The sequence below is a fragment of the Melopsittacus undulatus genome, chromosome 8, assembly GCF_012275295.1.
Source record: "Melopsittacus undulatus isolate bMelUnd1 chromosome 8, bMelUnd1.mat.Z, whole genome shotgun sequence".
In the NCBI taxonomy this organism is placed as follows: Eukaryota; Metazoa; Chordata; class Aves; order Psittaciformes; family Psittaculidae; genus Melopsittacus; species Melopsittacus undulatus.
In genome coordinates, this window is record NC_047534.1 from 10,384,075 (window position 1) to 10,394,771 (window position 10,697).

At 42.3% G+C, this 10,697-nt stretch overlaps 1 pseudogene; it reads right to left on the bottom strand.

The window, feature by feature from the left end:
• On the bottom strand, window positions 1-10,411 carry LOC117436577 (ubiquitin carboxyl-terminal hydrolase 42-like; annotated as a pseudogene).
• Between the last annotated feature and the right edge of the window lie 286 nt (window positions 10,412-10,697).

The following is a 10,697-nucleotide window of genomic DNA, read 5'->3' on the forward strand; positions in this document are numbered from 1 at the left end:
TTACTGCATGTTTGCAACGGAGGCTGAGAGGAAAAGAACAAAGTGAACTTTTCTACACCTTAGATTTTCCCCAGAGCGTGTGAAATTGTGGTCTACTTGGATGACTGCTCCGATACAAGTAGTTTCAAGGGAGTGAAACTCAACCAACTCAGGTACAATCCTTGAGCAAGTGTCAGTGTGGAGATACCTTTGCTTAATGGAGCACATTTAAACTCTTTCTAGAAAGGATTTTGAGTCGTATGTCCGGCGTTTGCAAAGCAGCAATCTCAGAGCTGCTCACATCACGTGTTTCGAGTCTTCAGTTCTGCAACTTCAGGTTTTGTTTTGATGCAACGTTTCAACAATACATCCAAAGTTTTGAGTCTCATCGGAGTCCAAGGTAGAGTTGCTGAATGAAATAAAGCTCATCTTTTGTGGTAAAGCAGATTCAGTGTAAACAGTCAGGTGTGAAAAACAACGTTTGGAGGTAAAAAGTCACATTTGATGGTGAAGAGTCAGTTTTGATGGCAAAGCCAGGTTCCATGGTAAGCAGTCCGTTTTGATGGTAGAGCCATTCTTGATGGTAAACAGCCAGGTTTTTCTTGCACTTGGACTACTGTAAAAAATAACATTTAAAGGTTGTTTCAAGTGTAACAAGTGCCGTTGGTGAGTAAAAAGGAGTCCCTGCAAAACGTCCTATGGCTTCTTACCTTTCATGTACTCACTGGATGGGATGAAGCCGTAGTTCTTCTTGTTGTCACATCCCCCAGAAGGCTTCCTGTCCTTGTAGGGTTCTTCACTGCCCTGGTTTCTATATTGCTCACGTAAAGAGTTGCCTGAAAAAATGGGTACTGTCTTCTTCTCCTGTGTCGTCTCCTCAAGACGACAACCTAAATATTCCGAGAAGTCTTTCAGTTTCCTGATGTGTTTCTTCTTTTTCGCCTTCCGTTCGCCATTGTCATTGTCAATGCGAAACACAAAGCCATCCAAATCCTGAAGTCTGAGGGAAACATGGAGGTTAAAAATAGGAAAACGGATGCAGCATTTGATTGCGTGTATGGAATATTATTTGTTTTACCACAAGCGATTGCTTGCTGTGTGTCACCTATTTTGTAGTAATTTCTGCACATCTGACTTTAGATGCTACAAACATAAACCCTCAGATTAAATAACTGTGTTAGTTTGTACACAAATCCCTACACGGGCTAACTGCGGAATATGTGGAATTAAATACATATAATTGTTGTAAGCTAATCAGGAACAGTGAGCGGATGTGGTTCTGTCCTGGGTTCACCAGGCTGGGCTTAAACCACAACGGTTCTTAACTTTGTGCTCCAGATCTAGCGTTCTAGCGCCATTCAGTAACATCCTTCCTATGTTTGCTTGACCAACCTAACGACCAGCCTAATGAGCAACCCAGTAGTCAGATCATCCTATATAAATCACTTAGAAACAATGGGGAAAAGTCAGGCATGAGAAACACTCAGAAAAGAGTTAGGAAAAAAAAATGCGGATTATGCTGGAATCCCCACTTACTTGGAATCCTTCCTCTTGATATTTATCATCTATCTGGCGGCATTTCTTTTCCACCTCGGCTTTTGCTTCCTTCTGTGTCGCCGTGTTTCCTCTTGCCAAGCCTCGGTTTTTCGTTTCCCCGGAAAGAGCTGTCAAACTGTGCATGAGCTGAGGCAGGTGGAGGTGCGTGCCCTTCCCGAGAGTGTTTTTCAGGCTGCTGCTGAGGTACTGAACAATGATGGAAATTTCCTCTGTGGCTGCCCGAAGTGATGCACTCCTTCCTCTCTGCAGTGAGCTGTTGTGAGCCCATCTGCTCTTGCAATGATCATCTCTATGTGATTTGTAGAATTGACTCCATTTGCTCCAAGTTCTCTCTGCTTGGAATGGTGGATATCTATTCCTGTCTTGTTCTGTTCTTTCTCTGCTTCGGGATCTATAACGAGAACATTTTCCTGAGGCATCTGCTTGTAATTCACAGCCAGAATAATACATGCTCGGCGCTGACATCTGCAACCCTACATATACAGTGTGGGATTTGCTGTACTGATTCAAAGCTTTCTATTAAATAGTACTACTAGATGGTAAAACAATCATAAACTTGTATGAAATCTTTTTTTCATCAGAGTATACTCAATTTACCTTGTTTTCTCTGACGACATGGTCAGGCGGTTGTAGGCCAGGGATTCTAAGATTATTTCTTGAGGAATGGGTGACTCAGCTACAGGTATCTACAATTAAAACGCAGACATTAAGAGACAGAAAAACCCCACTACCTTTAGTAGAAAACTGTTTGCAAAACTTTCCTCATTACTTATTAAACAAGAACAATTTGCCTCATATGTACTATTGCTATTTCACACATCACACCTTCCCCCCCAGTATATTTATGAAACTGATGAAATATTATCTCAGCTGAACCTTTCTGAAGCTGACATGTTCTCACATGCCCGTTCAGCTCTGCAGTTTCTAGCGGGACAATAGCACAAAGTTGTTAACGATGAAATTTGTGCTGTGTGTTTTCACAGTATTTCACATGAATTAGGAATATCTTAATGCTCCTGAATACGAAGCACACCAGAGGTGAGAAGTTCTAGATGAAACAAAAGTAACTCACTGCTTCAAGCAATCCAGTTGTTTTAGCAGAGAAGACCTCAGAAGGTTTAGCAGGTTGGACGTGGCGAGCAAAATCATCAAGTTTCAGTCCATTTTGTTTAGATCTAATATCTAAACTAATAGCACCATTTAGTGAATCATTTTGTGGCAGCTCATGATGGGATCTCTCTTCTTCAGCACTCTCACAGGAAAGAATGGGAATTCTGCAATGTGCCGACCACCTTCCAAATTACAATTCCATTGGAAGATATTTTGTAGTTCATTTTAAACACGCCATTCGACGCCTCAGATTTTCCTGAAGACTCCGCACTGGAAGGGACTGTAGCATTCGGAGCCGAGTGCAGGACTTAGATTCACTGCTGGCTCTACAAACATTTCAGCAGGAACTTCCTGTTTGGAAATGTTAGCTGCAACTGCCACTGTAGATGCATTTGAGGTAGACTCTGCTCTGAAAGAATTTGTAGTTGTGGAGGAAGGCACGGTCTTGCTGAGATCCTCATTCTCCAAAGCACTGGCAAGACAGCCAGGTTGTGACACAGACTGATGCTCAGGCAATTTGTTACGAATACTGAGAGTGATCTTCTGGGCTTTTGATGGATCTGTAGCTGAAGGCCTGGTCATTGCCCAGTTTTGAATGCAAGCTGTTGTTGGAGCAGAAGATGGCCTTTTTAATGCCATACTCACAGGATTTGTATCCTCTTTTAGGGGTCCATTTCCATTTAAACGACTTGAATTCTGTATCGAAAAAGAAAAGAATGCAAGATGAATATGTACAATCACACAGCACTGTTAAAACATTACATTCTCCTACTAAGTATTTCTACAAATTGCCTCATCACCTAAGAAGAAAAACACCCCACTTCCAATATAAACCAAAGTCCAACAAGTTTTTCTAATTCTGCTGCTTTTTGGTTTACTCTATCTTGGTATCAAATGAGCCTCATTTTTGAACCCACACAATCAACTTAACATTGATTAAAGCACTTCACAAATCTATTTATTTTCCCCTTTAAACATTCCCTGAAAACACTGCAGTAATTGCTCTGGTACTCAGGACCAAGATAAATTCTTTTCACTCTCTCAGCCAAGGTAACACTGAGGGACAGTGATCTTTGCCTGTTGTGATTATTATTATTATTACAATTATCATCATCAAAGAATTATAGACTCCTTCAAGTGTCTCAAAAGAGCAGCTCTTCGGTGCTTTAGAAAGCACTTTGAGTTGGAAGTATAATGAAGTAGCATGCTGCACAATTTAGGATTAGCCACTGTTTGAATAATTCTGGCTGTTGCCTGATGGTTGTGAAGAAAGCTGCAGTGTGGGAGGGAAAATAGAACTCAGATGCCATAAAACAGTACCTCACCTCCCCCCCCCAATCAAAAGAAAACAACCTTAACAATTTGGTGCCATTATTTGCTCCCTGCATATTACCTTAATCCATATGAGGAGGAAGTTGTGGTCCCATAAATCCAGGCCTGCTTACTATTAGACCCCGGTTGACCAGGGAATGAACAGGGGATAAGACGGTGCTGGTAAGTAAAAACCACGTTCTCCAAGTGTCAAATCATAGCGCCTTGGGGAAAAAAAAGCAGTGATCTCAGTTTAGAGTTTTTCTTTCAGCCTCTTCTTGGATTAAACCCCCATCTAAACTTTTGTAAGAACAGATGATGTGACACAGAAGACATATATAAAAGACTCAACCAAGACTACAAACTGAAAAACAGACAATGGTCTCCCTGCAGTGACTATCCTTTTCAGAGCAACAACTCACCCTTACACCATCTATGGCGTAATTTCTCCTCTTCTATATTAGCCAGCTACATGGAGCAGATATAGAGCAACATACACAAGCACACCAGCTTAAGGCCAAGCAATGAGAGACAATAAATGTCACTGGTAAGTTCAGGTTAGACTAAACCGAATTACAGAAACAGTAAACTTTTCCTAGGACAGAAAGAAAAGCACTTGGGGGAAAAAGAAAAGTATCAGTAAGAGGAAAGTAAATATATTCTGAACAGATTGAGTAGTTGGTATTACCTGATATAAAAAAGTAAATAAGCTTGCTGATTGAGAACCGTTTCGGTATCAGAACGCTCCACTATGGCATCATTCATTTGATACCAAAATCCATTGCCGGCCTGCAAATAAAAGAAAGACAGACAAAAAAAGTTCAGACAAAATACATGTTGTCCAAATGACATCGCAGGCAGAACACTACAGCACAAAACCTACCAAACAAATCAAACAGAACGCATCATTCAACCTTTCTCCATCAGAATGGCGGTTGCCAGTAACATTCATTTTCTTTATCAGCACGGATGATTTTACCCTGTTAGAAATCAAGCTGATACCCACCTTTATGAAGCAGATATAGTGTCCTGCATTGCAGGTGGAACCAGAATGAACAAGAACTGCATATAAAGAATAGATGAGTGGTTCTCCCATTGACTGGGACATATATGCTCGAAGATCCAAATATTCAGGGTATTTTACATCCTAAACACAAAACAGGAAGATTCAAAAATTACCCTGAAACACTTCATGGAACAGCCTGAGAAAAACCCTTCTAAAAACACAGGCTAGGATCACACAAATATATTCTTGATTCACTTCAAAGTACCTGTTCTCAGAAACAGCATTTAATAATTGAAGCTGCAGAGAACTGTTTTCTGCAGAATTAGCTCTAAGAGTGAGGTATACTCTTACGGTTACCGTAAGCCGTAGTTGTTAGATTGACTTTACTTAGACTATTGCTATTGAAGTTACAGCCTGCAAACATGAACAACCTTTAAATCACAGAACCATAGAATAGTTAGGGTTGGAAAGGACCTTAAGATTATCAAGTTCCAACCCCCTGCCATGGGCAGGGACACCTGCCACTAAACCATGCCACCCAAGGAAGGCTCTGTCCAACCTGACCTTGGACACCAGCAGGGATGGAGCAATCACAACTTCCATGGGCAGCCCATTCCAGTGCCTCACCACCCTAAGAGTAAAGAATTTCTTCCAATCTAAACTTCCCCTCTTTCAAATGCTATTCTCTTGGGGAAATCTCCCACTCCAACAAGATAAAGCTGCTTGACAGCTGCAAATATACCTTGTTGATCTTGCCACCTGTAAAAGCTGAAAATCTTTTCAGCGTTATGGTGAGAACTTTGGAGGAGCGATGTATTGTGTACTTCTTGGAGGCAGGAACCATGTTTTCGCACCTTAAAAACAAGCACAGACAAACGTTGAACAGCAAATGCTTCCTCCTCCCAAAACTCAAACAAGTTTTCAGCTCTCGCACAGGCCTATGAACCCATACGCTGCACTTCAGGTTTGTTAATAGACAGAAGGTAGCAGCACGTAAGCGGACAGGACTTGGAACATTATCTTTTGATAGCCAAGCAAACATCCGAGCATCTCTCCTAACGACAAAAAGGAAAGACTTCCCAACAATTCAGCATGAGAGCCGTGCAACACAGTTTTTAGTGAGCCCTTAGGGGCTGCTCATGTTAATGACCACCGTTCGCATGCACTGAGACCCAATCCCACTTTGTTCCACAGGGAACGTTAGGACCTTCAGCAAGCTGATGTTGCCTCCCACCCCAAGTTGTTGTCCTCAGCTCCGTGCTTCAGCTCCCTACTACTTAGCAGACATCCCCTTTAACTTCTGGCCAGACAAATATTTCTGCGTGCAACCTCACGCTTACGAAGGCTAATAAGCCCCAGTGCAGGCAGCACTAGGAATAAAAGTCTTAGTATCAGCTAATGGCCACAATTCTTCTATTTCCAAATATTCCTCTGATACATGAAACGCTTTCTCTTATACTCGGAGGGAATTAGTAAGAATCTTACTTGCTACACTTATAGCTGTTTTCTCCATCCAGTTGTTCAGGTTTCACCAATTGTTCCAGAGCCTCGGTGACAGATGTAATGGTCTGGATGAATAAGAAAGTAGAGCCCTCAGTCAGTCACTGGAAATGCAAAATTTCAAACACCTCCTGGTAGTTAACGAGAGAATCTTGCTAGCTCATCCTCAAGTGACCTACTGTCAACCGGCAACCACTGTGAAGGAGGCAGAAACCTCAGAGTACGCTGAGCATTTACCTCCAGTGGAAACGATGCTACTTTGAAATAAAGTTTGCAGTGCCACAGACAGCATCTCTGCTCTGCTACGGCACCAATAATGAGAACAATCAAACCCATCAGCCTAACGACTAGACGCATGCTAGGAGCAGAATAATCGAGAAGCGTGAGAGTATAGGTGTTTGTGTAGATATAATTACTGGTTTGACAGCTTAAACCCACTGCAAACGTCAAGAGCATCTAGGTGCCTTCCACACAAGACCAAAGTCCAATCCACACCCATCCACCACCAAGCTCTTTCCTTTTAGCAGTGTATAGTTTTCAGTAAAATGCCTTTATTTGGAAAGCTCCAAAAAAAGGTCCCTTATACAGCTCGACCCATATTCACAAAACACCTTACCTCTATATCCAAAGTGATATCCAGGAATGGTTCATACGCATCAGAAACGGCTTTGCAGTTCAAGCATTTTACTGGAATCAAAATACAAATGCTTAACACTGACTGGACAAATTTGAAGTCTTCCTACGTTTTACTTTAGTCGAAGTACAAAGTCCTTTACTACAGACAAAACAGACACAGACCAGTTCAAAGGACAGGAAGATTTCTGACAAGTACCTTGGGATCTTAGGTATCCTCCAAATATTTGATAAATAAGTGTGGTGGCTTGAGAAGATGTGTCCAACCTGGAAAGAAATTATCAATCAGACCTCAGGTGATGCGAGGCTCAGAGTTAGCTCTTCAAACAGTTTTTACCAAGGACATTCATTTTAATATAGTATAGTAAAGAAAGGAGTGAAAGGGGCCAGAGAACATTTAAAGCTTAAATAATTTGTTTATACGTACGTGGCGCTTCCATTCAAGCAAGCTTTCTGCAAAGCCTCTACGGTGAAGGACAAGAATTCATGTGCATCCTCTTGACTGCCATAGCGGAAATGCTTTCCTATTCCTAAGAAATAAGAAGGTGGTTATATTTATCTCCCAGAAAATGAAAGAAAACTCACATTTCTAAAAGTATCAAAATCATTTCTATGCATCAAATAGTGCTTTGAGAAGTTACCAAATATATCAAAAGAAAACCATCAGAAATGACTTACTTCTAAGGCCATTGATAACAGACATGGGTTTGACAGCCTTATTAGAGAGACGCAGGGCCTGGTTAATGTGAGCTTCCAATGTACACATCATGCAGAAGCCTTTTTCGTCACCTGAAGAGTGAAAGAAGCAACACAGTCTAGTCAAATAAGCTCTGCTACCAAAAAAGAACAAAACCAAAAAACAATATCCAGGAGAAACACTATTGATATTGATGACACAGCGCTAAGAGAGAATGGGTGTGATTTTCAGCATACTGCTCTGAGGTGAGCTACATGACACAGAGCTAAGAATCCTCTGGGGGAAGGAAAGGTTAAAGGAAGGTATGTGGAAGTATTTCCGCCCTCCTTTTTGCAACAACAGGGTTCTTAGCTGGAAGCATTTTTATCTATGTAAAAAAAAACACAGTTAAATTTCTAGGAATAAACATTTAGATGCCAAACCAAAAAGCATGCATGTACCTTTGTCAAAACAGACCTGGAAGGATACGAAAAGAGGCTCCCGTGCCTAAATCAGTTCAAGCGTACTATGGAAATGCAAAGAACGCAAATTCAAAGGTTTAAAAAATACAAATTTTTAACTAGAAAAAAAAACAGTCTGAATTTTAATACTGCCCCACACAGATTTCCATTTCAGGTCAGCAGAAATGAGCTCGTAGTGCTTTCTAGGGTGTGGGCTTTCTTAATGGGTCAACAGTGAACATGTCATTTATTGCCGTATTAGCACATTACGGTATCTAGGCTGCAGAGACGAAGAAGCTACGATGCCAACATCCCAAATTTTACCACCTTTCTACCAGCAGGAAACCCAAATGCCAAATATTCATCAAATGCCTTCCTTTACAACGTACTTCATTATTCACACAAAGAAAGAAATGGTCTTTCTTTGCAACTTTACCGTTGTGCATTAAATGAACAAATAGACTTTATATGCCATTCCGAGCTCCCTGCTAAATAACTATGGAATCATAGAATCCTTTAGGTTGAAAAACACCACGAAGATCGCGTTCAAAGCCGGCTTCTACAGGTAAAACGGGAAAGCCACGCGTTTTCCTCCACAGAATCACTCTTGTTCTTTCACCTTTGCAGCTGTCCAACGTATTTAGAATAATCTTAGAAAGTACTCACATGACTTGCTGTGCTCAAGAGACAGCATGTAATTGGCCAGAGGAGGTGTGTACGTCAGACATTGCAGAGTAGCATTAAGGTAACATGTATTGCCCAGATTCTGCAGTCCAACTCCAACGCTCAGTGGCTGTTGCCAATCCATGCGAATTTTCTCAGGTGGAAAAAGGATTCTTTGTGGTGGGGCAATTCCGTCGTTAACAACTGCAAGAAAATTAGATTTCAACAAATATTTACTGTTTCTGTTTGAAAAAAAGATGTTTAAAAGGGAGCATTCTGCAGGAGCACCCAGAAGAACCAGGTCTGCCCCACAGCGCAAAACCACGTGATGAACAGATTATAAGAACGATGGAAAAGTAAGTGAGGTTTTCCAATACCAGTCCCTTCAGTTGCCTTAGGGGACTCACAAAATTGCAGCCTAGTGCTGAAGGCTTTATTCATCACAACCCTGCTTTACATTAGTGCAACAAATGAGAACTGCGTTTTCTAACTTTGGGGGTTTTTGTTCTGAAGAACAAAAAAAGGGGGGAAGGACAGAAGACACACTTACTTAACTCTTCCTGGCCAAAAGGCTTAGGTTTTTCAGAGGTTCTACAATACACAGAACCTCTCGGGACTTTCTCTGCATCTTCCTCGGCTTGTACTGGACCCAAGTTCTCAGTGCGTGCTTTTGTTTTCTTGGCAGTCCCTTGGTAGGGCCCCGTGAAGGCCAGCTTTTTAAATACTGAAGGTATCTTCATCCTTCTTATCTGTAACAGAGGTAAAACTTTTGGTTGCCTTAAGGATATCAAGAAGCATTCCAGAAGGAAATTCTGTCACTCAGTATCAACGAAGTAACTTGAAGAACTAAATAGCTGGTAAGAAATACTAAAAAAACCCCAAACGACAACAACCAAACTAAAAACCCCACTCAGGAAACTGCATTTAAGTGGGGAGTAGGGATTACACCTTTGTCTCATGACAAAACAAACATTTGCAGCAGTGACTGTAAAACAGTAACATACAGAGAAATACCTAAGTAGAAATAAGGAGCAATACCAAACTACTACTGGTAGACATGAAGACATGAAGGCACTTCTGTGTCTCTAAATTGCAAACTATGCTTCCACAATGCAACACTACCGTAAGAAAAAAACAACCCAAACCAAACCAACAATGAAAAAGTAAAACCAACCACCCGAAAACACAAACAAAAACCAACCAAACACACACAAACTCGAAATAAAGAATATTCCCAACACACACACCCCACGCTTGTTTACTTTCATCAAAAACAATCCAGCTGTCAACCCAGGAAACCAGTATCAGTTAATGATCACTTTAACCTTACCTAGAAGCAAAGGGGTCCCAGTTTGTCAACTCCGGGGTCGGGGTCTGTGTCCGCCTCAGGACCGTGGTCTCCCTCCGCACAGGGCTTCCTCTGCTCTCCCAAGGCGCGGCTGCCCAGTGTTTCACCGGGCTCTGAGGGTCTGCTCCCGGGTCGCAAGAGAAGCTCTCCAAGTCGGTTAACGTCATAGTACCGGTTCCAAATGGAACTGTCCGGCCTTCCGTCACCAGCCTGCAGCACCCACCCGCTCCCCCCCCCCCCCCCCCCCCCCCCCGCTCTGCCTTTCCGACGGGTTTTGGTCCCTAAAAGCATTTTGGCACCGCCGCTCTCCCGGACCGCTGCGGCACGCGGCATGTCCGCGCTCGGGAGCAAGCAGAGCTCAAACACAGCCAAAACAAACCGACCCTGACGCGGAAGGCGAGGGCAGAGCACGGCTCGAGGGCTCTCTCGCTTCACCTCGCCTCGCCCTCCTCA